This window comes from Carassius auratus, unplaced genomic scaffold (assembly GCF_003368295.1).
Source record: "Carassius auratus strain Wakin unplaced genomic scaffold, ASM336829v1 scaf_tig00214259, whole genome shotgun sequence".
In the NCBI taxonomy this organism is placed as follows: domain Eukaryota; kingdom Metazoa; phylum Chordata; class Actinopteri; order Cypriniformes; family Cyprinidae; genus Carassius; species Carassius auratus.
Window position 1 is genome coordinate 594,808 of NW_020527582.1, and position 12,314 is coordinate 607,121.

The following is a 12,314-nucleotide window of genomic DNA, read 5'->3' on the forward strand; positions in this document are numbered from 1 at the left end:
TTACTTGTTTATTAATTATTAATATCATTAAATGTATTATAATTTATGAATTTAATTTAATTATGCACACTGAGGAGGACATATGCCCCTTAAAATATTTAGGATAGTGTCGATCATTATGTTTCCCAAAGTTCTTGAACTTTTACATTTCCTCCCCCAAACTCTGAATATAGTTACCCTGTTGTCTTTCATATCAGAAACTAAACTCTTACTCTACTCTTAAAGAACATAGTTTGAAATAGCTTTTAAATTTATAACACTTCAATTCAACTTTGGTTTTATTTTTCTTCATTTATTATGAATGCTTTTAACTAGTTCAGATCATTTAAGCTTGGAAAGTGGTGTTGTTGAAAGCTGAAATTCAAGTTTAAGTAACTGCTCAAACTGAAACTAAAGGATAGCAAGAAATTTTGTCAAGGACCTCGCTCTCTCTCTCTCTCTGTGCTTCTCTTACTATGCGAGCATGAGGGGAGGAGCAGTGATTAAGCCAGAGGGAGGCTTTACTACACCAGCGTGTCAGATACACATTCAGTCACAGCAGCAGACAGAGCATGAGTGTGAGCGCTGTACTACTGATCCCACACCCAGACCTATAAACAGCTGATTCTGGCAGTCTCAAAGCTGGATCTACTGACAAATTCTCAAGGACTCTGATTTCCATTGGGATTTCTTTTTTCCTTTGAGGAATGAGTTGGAAACCTGTGTCTCAAAAAGAGTAAGTACTCAACTCTTCTTGCTTCAGTGCCTTTAACTGGTTGCTGTTAATGATTGATTGGTGTCTGCGGGAGTGTTTGGTTTGTGTGCAAATGGAAGGGTTTTATAGCACTACACTCCTGTTAGATGCTCCAGGCGAGTAGCGTGGCTGCATGGGGGTTTGTTATTGCAAGGGGCTGCTGGGACGGGAGGGATGGAGGGGGAGAGTGTGTGCTGACACAAGACAATCCCTCTACTGTAAGACCTTATCTGCAAGGTGATAGCCGGTCGTAGCGGATCACAGAACAGCGAGCTCAGTCTGCTTCTGTTTGTATTCATGCCTCAAGTACCTCAATTTTGTTTGGGTTTGGTTTCAAACGATCAGTTTTGCAGGGTGTGTTGCAGTTTGGGTTGGCTGGTGTGAATGAGCTCTTGGAGTTTGACTTGGAGAAGCTCAAAGCTCTGTCTCTTGAGCTGTGGAGTTTAGTAACCTTGCGCACACTCTCTGCCAGAAAACGGGAGCATATGTGGCAGGCAGCGGTGTCGGCGTGAAGAAACTTTCCATGAACTCTAGATGGGGCTTTGCAAGCGAAGGGAAATTTGGAAAGTGAGAAGTGTGAGGTTCTCCATTAGAAGATCATGTGGTTTTGGCAACTTTGGAGATCTGTGATTGGGTCAAGGGCATGAGTGAATACTGCAGGTGTTTGTTGGAAACACAAACTTCTTTCTTGTTTTGCACTGGTAGACATCGATAGATTAGTGACTATTAATGCAATACAAATCAAAGCCTTCCACAGAAGGAATTAGGAAACCATTTCAGGGAAATATATATTTTTGACATATGTGGGTTGGTTTTCTCAGTAAATGGGATTTGGGATGGAATATTAATTTGAATTACATGAGAATACTACATGACGCTTTACGTGGTGGATTTAAAAATAAATATTTTGTCATCACTTACTTATCCTCATGTTGTGCATGACCCTGCATGACTGTCTTTCTTTTGTGGAACACAAGATATTTAGAAAAATGTCTCAGCATTTTTGGCAAAACAATGAAACTGTTCATGTTATTTTGGACCCCACTCACTTTCATTCTAAGGATATAAATTGTTAAAACTGTTTGGTTAAAAAATTGTTAAAACTTTTGTGTTCCACAGAAGGAACATGTTTGGTTTGGTCTTAAATATAAAGATCCCAGCATTGGTTGTGAGATCATCATGGATGATCATGTTTGTATTCAAGTGCGTATATGCAATCAGTGCAAATCTGCACATGAAGTTCATGTCCAATGAGAGATTTTCTTTTCTTTTTGGCCAGCAGCTTGGACAGCTGCACATGGGAGATAACCACTCCAGTCCACTCAAGAATAGTAGGGAACGGTAACAAACACAGCAATTGTAGCCATCTTCAAAGAGCTGCACGTTCATGCCGTTTACACAATTCCTCTGTGAAGACTTTGAAGGAATGGTAATTTTTGGAAAAGTTTTTGGAAAGTTTGGTGCGTGACAGAAGAGGTATAGTTGTGGAAAATATGACATGAAAGAAGATCATCAGGAGAGTTGGAATGATTGTACTTTTAGCCTTTCTTCTGTGTTTTTCTTTGGTCTGATTCATTAAGACAGCGGCTGGCAATATCATTCTGGCTACAGGAGCCTTGACAATGGTCAGCCTGTGTGAGGCTGTCAGAAACATTTTGGCTAGCTGGTAAAAATCAGTGCCTGTTATATCAATAGTGCACTGCCTGACTACAGCTCCAGTCACACACAATACAACACAATAAACTATTAGACAACATAATTTAAAAGTCAGGGAATGCATTTAAATGGACAGTTGGACAAGCTGCTTGGCCCTTCTAAAACATTTAGACATTTTAAAAAACTGCCATTTTTAAATTGGTTAGCTGATCTTATTTGGTCTCCAAGACTGTAAAACCTGTTGGCTGCTCAGCTATAGCAAAACACCAGCTTGGCCAGACTGGGAGAACATCATAAAGCTAAGACCACCAAACCAGCAAGCTGGTATAACGATGTTTTACACCTTATTTTTAACCATTGATTTTCTGGTTTGATGGTTTTTGTTGCCTTAAAAACGTCTTAAACCAGCCTACACGTTTTGTGATTTTCTGATCTCCCAGGCTAATTTTAGAGGGGTTTCGGAGACTTTTCAGCTGGCCAGTTTGTAAGATCAATTGGCTGCTCAGCTAAACTCCTGCTTGGCCAGACTTGAAGACCAACTTAAAGCATCTCAAACCACCATAAGCTGGTTTTCTGGTCTTAGTTGGCCTCTCAGACTGCTCTTTGAATTGTTTTGGGCCCTTTTCAAATCAGCTTAAGACCAGCTTCAACTTGTTGGAAGACCATCATAAACCAGCTAAGAACATCTTAGTCAGGTTGGGAGACAATTTTAAACAAGCAACCACCAGAAAGAATAAGAACAAGACACACAGAAAAAAAGAAACTGCTGATTTTGTAGCAGCAGTCTGTTACACATTAGGTCAAGAGTAAAAGCAGGACAGGCGAAGGCTGTATCTCTTTGTAGTATCTTTACCTTAATATAAAGCTCTCCATTCTCAGGCCTCTGTGCACCACCTGTTTCTCATCCCAGTCATCAGATCCCAGAGCTGTTTTTCCAGCATTAGCTTTGATTTCTCATGCTTGGCTGGCTACTATATACCTGCCTCTGCATGTGTGTGTTAGTAAGAGATGGATTAAAGAACTGGGTCAGTTATATGCTCTGGTCGTAGAATCAAGGAATGTAAATAAGCACTAGTCTTATTTGCTCCTAGATTCTTCTGGCAGGAGCTCAAATTCTCCCAAGTGTTGCGACACTGTTGAGGCACAAACAGTAAAACACACAAACACAATCCCTTTTTCCATGTCATTAACTTCTGACAGTTATAGGTCTATGTGGCATTCCTTAACAATCTCCTCCGTAATAAACATCTTGTATACTTGAAGTGATTTTTTTTTCTGTAATACGTTACATTTCATATCATTAAAACTGAAAGAAAAAATGCTAAAAATGCTGGGAATGCCTTATTAGAGCTGTATAAATAATAAATGAGTTGGTCTGCTGGTCTTAGTTGGCCTTCCAGAGTAGAACTGTTATTGCGCCACTCTTGCTGGAAAAATAAAGCTGGTTTGCTTGCTGGAGCTGGTTTCTCAGCTTAGTCACAGTAGTCTATTGGCTGGTTTTAGAAAGTTTTATTTAATTTTTTCATCTCCCAGCTAAACTAGATAAATACCAGCCAGGTCGGGCTGAAAGACCATTTTAAACAAGATAAGTTTGTTTGCTGGTTTTAGTGGGCTTTTCAGCTGTAAGACCAGTTGGCTACTCAGCTAAACTAACTAAAAACCAGCTTGGTCAGACTGGAAAACCATCTTAAACCAGCTAAGAGCAACAAACAAGTTTAGGCTAGTTTAGGCATTTTTTTAAACATTGAAAGCTGTGTGATTATTCTATCTCTACTAAACCCTTAAACCACCATAAGATGTTTTGCTGGTCTCAGTTGTCCTAAAAATGATCTTAAACCAGCCAAAACTGGTTTTGTTACTCTTAGCTGATCTCCCAGGTTGGTTTTAAATGGGTTTTGGACACTGCTCAGCTGGTCAGTCTGTTAGACCAGATTGCTGCTTGGCTAAACTAGCTAAAGACCAGCTGAGCCAGACTTGAAATTATCTTAATCCAGCTAGGCTAGGCTGGGCTATTTCCATAAGAGTGTCACTAAATTCATTTCAGCAATTTTTGAAGACCAAGGAAAGGTTCATGGTGAAACATCCAATCATTTGGTATGTCAAAGCCCTGAATGTGCTCCGTACAAGATATTCAGACTTAAAACTGTGGCATGCACAGTCTCGGAGAAATTCATAAAAATATAATGTCCTCAAATGAGGCTGCGATGTTTGTTTTTGTGGAAAGTGGGGATATCCCATAGGTGTAATGGTTTTTATACTGTACAAACTGTATATTCTATGGCCCTTCACCAACCCTACACCTAACCCTAACCCTCACAGGAAACTCTCTGCATTTTTACTTTCTCAAAAAAAAAAAAAAAAAACTCATTCTGTATGGTTTATAAGAGTTTGAAAAATGGGTACATGGTTTATGTCCTCATAAGTCAGCCTCTCCTTGTAATACCTGTGCCATACCCATGTCATAATACAAAGTTGTGATATGTCACAAAAACAAGAGCACACACACACACGCACATACAAAACTTTATACCAGTCTTAGCTGGCCTCCCAGTCTTTTGACTAGTTTTAAAGGGATTTTCTTTCATGGGGATAACTTGCATTAACCACTAAAATAACTAATAAACGGATGATGTGTTGGTGGCAGACAGTGGGAACGTGAGTCAGAAGCTCTGACAGGGTTCATGTAGTTGAATCTTGTAAAGTAAGCAGTACCGGAGGCCTGGGGGGAGAGCTGCCACTGTGTTTTTGCTCACTGCTGGGAAGTCTTTAAACATGCGTCTTTAAGGGACGTCACAGGCCTCCCCTCTGGTTTTCCAAGTCATGCTCTCTCTCTCTATCCAAGAGGCTTTACGTGGGAACTGGCTCCAGAGCTGGAAACAGACCAAAAGTTAGTATTTGCCTGCTTGTCCTTCTGACCCTGATGAGGGAGAGCAAGTCAGAAAGAAACAGAAAGAAATCCCATCAGCAGTGGGGGCTTTTTGGGATGACACGATATGTGATTTTGTAACATACAAACTTTTGGAGTTTTAATGGTCATTCACAGGGGCAAGTATGTCTGTTTTCTTAGTGCGCTGCCTGTCACTGTCTCTCTCACACACACACACACACACTTTGACACCTTCTGTCTAACACCTGTTCCTACTGCGTGTCTGCATTTCATGTATTATGCAGGTCTATTTTAAACAGAGCAGGACACTGAAGCGTGTCCGTGACTCTTACACCAATGAGAATGTGGTATGTGTATGTGTGTGTGTGCATGTGAATCACATGTGTATGAGTTTGTGTAGTTAAAATGGCATTCATTAGTAACCCCAGTTGATTAATGGACTTTAACCTAGTTTTAACTGCACTGAGGTTACATAGACGGCCTGTGATCTGATATCTTCTCAGAGCATTCCAGATCATGGCCTTTACTCTACTAATGGCTTCTCTGAGCCTCTCAAACATACCTCACCCTAAACCATGCAGAGTTCACACCACAACTGCTCTGCCCACCTTATAGGCCACGCTATTTTAGTTTTTTTTTTTTTTTTCTCTGATACCTGATCTAAGCTGACAGATTTATTCCTGAGATATTTAATGATTTAAAGCTGCTGTAACCTTGTGAGTATGTATGAGAAAGGTGAGGGCTGCTGGTCATGTGACGGTGAGGGAATGAAGGGATGTCCAGAGCTGTAGTGTTCAACATTTGCACAGTCAGTGCAAGTTAGGACGCCTGCACACTGAAGTGTGCACTGCATCAGATAACACTGCACACACATTGATTTCAGAGAAATGTCCCTCAATATTTTTTACTCAGTGACCCCTGTTGTCCAAAACAATATTTGAATATACAATATATATTCTTCAGTAAAATCAGTATTTATTGAGATTGAAATAGAAAGTGAACTGTGTGAGCTGTGCCTCATTGGATCTTTTTTTCTTGTTGTTTTTTTTTTTAATTTCACTAATGTGACTGCATTCAGGTTTACAAGTATTTAAATAATTTACTAAATTAATTTATACTTAATTTAATAAGTCATTCTTTCTTTGGAAATGTATTGAGGCCCTCTATTGGGCCCTGGGCCCCTGGTTGACAACCACTGACATAAAGAAAAAACATTCTAATTTTTAATAGTGATGAGTTAGAGTTATTAACTAATTGTATAAGAATTGACTAATTATTATTATTATTATTATTATTATTATTTTAATAATACATTTTAATTTAATGTTTAATTATTTTTTAGTGCTTTTTATTATTAGGGTCCAAGCACCGCGGTGCAAAAACAAGGGCAAAAACAAGCTTTAAAACTCATGAAACTTTGCACACACACCAGAAGTGGTGAAAATGTACTTCTGATATGGGCTCCAGAATGAGGTGGGACAAAATTATTTGTTGGCGCCACCTATACGCTTTCAACAAAGTGCTCGAGCTACATTTCACGTACAGTACATGTATGAAATTCAGTTAATGCATGCAGCACACCAAAGTCTCCAGAAACAAAATAACGTTGGTTATTTTGGATTTTCTTGTAAATTTTTGTTGCATTTTTGACATTTTCAGGCATTGTAACTTCTCCTAGATTTTTTTATTATTATTTGTATTTTATATATTCAGACACTTGTTTTTTAGGGATCAGGTGAATCCAAATGTAGCTTACTTTTACAGGATTCCTTTTAGGTAGTCTAATGACTACTGATTTTTCTTCATCCCAAGCTTGCAAAAGTGACACTCATTTTACCAATGAGAATTTCACTCAGAGTTAAGTCCAGCTGTGCCTACCAAAACCTAATATGGTATATTGCCACTTAAAATAAAACCAACATAGTTCTTTCCACAATCTCAAAATGCATTTACATATTCGTATCCATCAAATGCTCCATCAAAGCTATTTGGGAGCCTTCGTACACTGACTAGCCTACCCTAGGTTTCTGTGGCATATGGTCAAAAGAGAGGCCAATGATATTTCTCGTCCAGTTTGCCACAACATTCTCCATTTTTCTACCAATGCTGACGCTTGTGTGTGTGTGTTACTGTACAGTATGTGAAGTGAAGTCAACTGGAACAATGTGCTTTAAACCAACAAACCTTGAAAGCTTTCTGCATGAAAAGTCCAGTACAGTCCAGGCAGCCCTAACTTGTGATCGTGCAGAAAGAGGGGAAGTGTATTAGAAAAAAGAGAGAAGTAGGACATGCTTGATTTATTAAATTGGATCAAAGATGTGGCATGTTTATAGAGGCCGAGGTCCTGTACTTGTGCTTTGCATGTCCACTAACAGCTCATTCATTCCATCTTACAGCGATGACAGCATTTTGGCCTCTTCCATGAACAGCCATGGTTTTGCATACTTTTATATTATATATATTTACCAACATACAGATTTCAACACAGACCATGCTAACTGTGCATCCATTCAGACCTTATTCCTCTGTTCTTTGTTCTCCTTCTATACATTTTTTTCAAAGTCCCATCTTGCCATTTCTAAATAATCTAAATGTTGGTTAACGTTGTTTTCCAAATCCATTTTAAGTCTGAAAGACATTTTTTTTCAGCGTTTGAACATTCTCTGCATCATCCAATGCTAAGAACTCAGTGCGGTTTCAAAGGGCTGTGGAGAGATGGGCCTTTATCCTGCTATCAGCACTGCAATATGAGTGAGATCAAAGCATACATATCAACGTATGTGTCTGGCAGCTGAAAATGCCTCTCATGTCTGTCGAAAAAAACATTCTGCTAAGATTTTAATTTCCCTTTTGATGTAGTATGTACTGCTGAAAAGGATCGGTTGTACTCTATCCTGCTTAAATTTGGGACTGAATCAACAAAAAGGTCTTTATCACTGGATAATGATCCAAATTTGTCTGATTTTCAGATTACCTAGAAATGGAAGTGATAAAATACAGGCTTTGACTGGTCCTCAGTGCAATCTTAACCACATATCAAGGTTTATGTCTAGTTCCTGGCATCATGGCTGCATCTTAAGTATTGGATATGGATCTTAATGGTCAGCCATGTGAATCAGGTTGAGTTGTAAGTTGGCACAAAAACACCAGATTCGCATAATTTCATTTCCATCTTCTCTACGATCAGCTCTGACCTGAATAACCTGAGCTGGGTGGTGCGATCACTATTGAATTACAAACTCAGGCACACCTCCAGGTGAAACTAGTCAATGTACTCCCAATACTTTCTTTCATAAGGAGTCCCTCCTTTAGTTTTGCTTCCTCCCACCACTCTAGTAAGAAAAAAGATGCTCATGAAAAGAGTTTTCTTTAAGCGGCTTTTAAAAGTGGTGGTGTTGGAACTTGTCGTTTCACACTACATTAACTGCACTTTCATCACATTTCAGCTTGAGCCATGGTGTCCTTCTGAACACCTCCCCAATAATTAGACATCAGTGTTTCGTAAATTGCTATCTGATCCACTATGAATGTCCTATGTAAATTTGCCTGTCGATAAAAGTTACCTTAATTTAGCCCAGATATTAACAGGAGACTTGACTTTAACTTCTGACTGACTGCACATATATATATTTGAAGTACACTTACACTTCTTTATGAAAGTCAAAAGTTAAACTTTATTTAATACACAGTACTGTGCAAAATTCTTAGGCCACGAGTATTTTGAATGGTTTTAAGTCAGTTATTTCTATGTTTTGCTGTAGTGTGTCAGGAGTAAATATCAGTTTTCATTTCCAAATATTATTTTTGCCATTAATTGCACAAGGAGTCTGACAGCAGCCAGTGCTCCACACAGAGATCTGGGGTCCTATTTTAACGATCTAAATGCAAAGTTTAAAGGGCATAACAAAGAAAAAACATTGTGCGAAACTTTAGACCAGGTTTGAGTTGGTCTAGGCGCAGTCTCTTTTCAGCTCTTTAAAAAAGCAATGCGCCTGAACAAACCTCTTTTTTTAGACCAGCACGCCCATGGGCGCAAAAATGAGCGCAAATGCATTTGCTAATTAAACGACATTGCGCTGGACAGGAAAATGCGAATGGCGCCGGACTGAAACTAGCAAACACAATTGCGCTGCGCCTTGCGTCACATTGAGCTGGGTGTATTATAGGGCCCCTGATCTCATCATCATCAGATTGTCTGGAAAAACATGAAGAAACAGAACAAACTGAGACAGATGAAATCCAGAAGAACTGTGGCAATGTCCCCAAGACACTTCAAGAAAACTACCTGCAAAGCTACCTGAAAAACAATGTGCAAGTGCACCTAGGACAAAAGCTTTTTTTTCCTTTTTTTTTTGTGATGTTGACTTAATTCAGTTCAGAAATAATTCAGAAATGAAAATGCATTCTTTACCACTAGGTCATGCTTTTGGAGCAGTAAAAATAGCTGCTCCCCGTTGTTTTTGTTGTTGTTGTGGACTCCCAAAACCAAAATATGAACCTTTCATAACCCATAACAGGTGCACTTCAAACGATTTGAATGCACTGCGCTTCACGTTGGGTGGTTCTCGGCATTTATGTCATGCATTAAAATGGTTTAATGCACAGCTAGCCATGTCTTATCCCTTACTTAGCTTATCCCTTATTATCCCTAATCATTTGCGCATTACAGAAGTACACTTAATTTGATGTGTTAACTAAAAACGTAAAGTGATTCATTATAATTGAACTGTAGTATAATATATTATATTTCATATACAGTATATTACATACGCACCTCAGAAATAAAGGAATATATATATATATATTATATAAATTATTTTTCACAAATATTTAAGAAACACTGGGGAAAATGTCCTTTATAATGTCATTATAAAAGCAAAGGTTTATTGTATATTAAATGCATAAATTGGAAAGACATAATATATTAAGTGGGCCAAAAACCATCTAAAGTTCTGCAAACTGCATGGAATATAAGTTTAAACTATTATACATTCTCTTTTTCCTCTTTTTTTTTGGATTAACATACTGTTAAGTGTTTAAAAACATTATACATTATATTTGCACTTAAGAATATTCTTATATTTTATTTCTGTAATTTTGGAAGTATACTTAAGTGCTTGCAGACATAACACTTCTTACCCTTACACAGAAAAAAAAAAAAGCAAATTATAGATTTTTCGTGCGCCACTTTGATTGACACGACCCATGTCGGCCCTATTAATTATGGGTCAGTCCGTCCTCCAGGGTCACAGCCCGTCGTCTAGGACTCAAATGTGCGTGGAGTGGAATTTACTCAAAACACTAAAAATAAAGTGAGGGATTGTTTGGATCACAGACATGATTGGGATGCCACTACCAGGGTGACATTGCACTCTTTAGCCCTAGAATGAGCGGTGCTTTATTGAGCCGCCTGCAATGAGATCACCCACCAGTCAGTGTTTGCACAGGGCAGACTAGCTGAGTGGTTTAGTTACGGCAGCGTAACAGCCCCAAATGACCCTCAGGTTTCTTTTGTAGCAGCATGAGCGCAGCATGAATAAATTCCCACCATCGGTGAATCAAGAGCTCCTGCTAATAGTCAAAGGGCTGATCCAATTGCATAGTGTTGCTGAAAGATTTTATATGCACGGTTTCGATGAAATAGGAGGAAAATGTGCAAAGATTTAATCTCAGTAATGGGCATTTGAAGTTTGCTGTCTAAAAGGACAGAGTGCATTTAATCGACAAGAGCTCTTGTGAGGCAGAGAGCAGACTGAATGCAGTGTTGGGACTCACAGCCGTAGAAATGGATTGCCGCAGTCCTTCTGCCTCAACTATGTTGGTGGATTATGTGATTGACACACTGTCACGCCATTTAATCGTTTGGAAGCTTTTGGGTTGCTTCCAAGCGAACAGGAGTAATTAACGGTCATCAATCTTTGCTTTACAGTAAAGGTTTTATCTGGATGCATGTGAAGAGCCAACATAAAATGCTTTTTAGATTGACTATCAGCTATCAGATTCAGTAGAATGTGAAAATGCAGATCGAAGAGATGAGAGTGTGCTCTGCATGTAGACAAGTGCAGTCAATCCCCATGAAAGATAAAGGTCAGGATTCCACTTTTAGTGCTTTATTTTGTTTATATTTTTATTTTATTTTATTTTGTTTAATTTTAATTTATTCATTACATTTTCCTTTTTTAAAGTTTACAACATTTTATTTTATTAGTACTTATTTCATCAGTCCTTGTTTATTTTATTTGTATTTTACATATCCAGGCACATGTTTTTGGCATCTAGTGAACCTTAAAGTAGCCTAATTAAGAAGGGCTTTTATTTTATTTTTATTTTATGTTTTTATTAATTATATTTTAATTTATTTTATTTTATTATATTATTTTTTATTAATTTATTATAGTTTCTTTGATAATTTTTGTTTTATTTTATACTGTTATATTATATTTATTTTACTATTTTATTTTATTAGTCCATTCAATTATTTGTATTTATATTTTATTTGTATTTTAGAAGTGTTTTTGGCTTCAGGTGAAACCAAAATGAGTCTATTTCTATATATATATATATATATATATATATATATATATATATATATATATATATATATATATATATATATATATAAACATTTTTTTACATTAAATTCTTTTACATTTTACATTTCTACATTTTATTAAAAAAATACTAAAATTTCACTGAATTTTTATTTAAACTTTTACTTGAAATTGTATATGTTATAAATTTTGATCGATTCATTTTCAATGATTTGTTTCAAATATATTTCTTGAATTATTTTGCATGCTTTTTATAATTTAAATTTTTTATTTTATATATTGAGACACATTTTGGTGTTCAGGTGAACCTTCTTCAAAGATTCCAGATTTCGTTTTATTTTGTTTGTGTCTTTTGCTACAGCTAAACTGAACACTAACTTAACATGACTATGCTGCTCAACAGTATTTTGTAACAGTTTTTACGTGCAGCACTGTGTATAAAAATAAAGTTTTAAAAATATATGTGGAACGATAAGCTCCATCCTCA

At 37.3% G+C, this 12,314-nt stretch overlaps 1 protein-coding gene across 2 annotated transcripts in view; it reads left to right on the forward strand.

Moving 5' to 3' along the window:
• The window catches only part of sema4ba (sema domain, immunoglobulin domain (Ig), transmembrane domain (TM) and short cytoplasmic domain, (semaphorin) 4Ba), a 73,376-nt gene that overhangs the window by 14,231 nt on the left and 46,831 nt on the right, over positions 1 to 12,314 (forward strand). The window contains exon 1 of one of the 2 annotated variants that reach the window (XM_026257204.1): positions 513 to 715. The exons of the other annotated variant lie outside the window; for it this stretch is intronic. The gene's annotated coding sequence lies outside the window, so the exon portion shown is untranslated. Of the gene's footprint in view, positions 1 to 512; positions 716 to 12,314 lie in introns of those variants that run through there. 2 annotated transcript variants of the gene reach the window in all.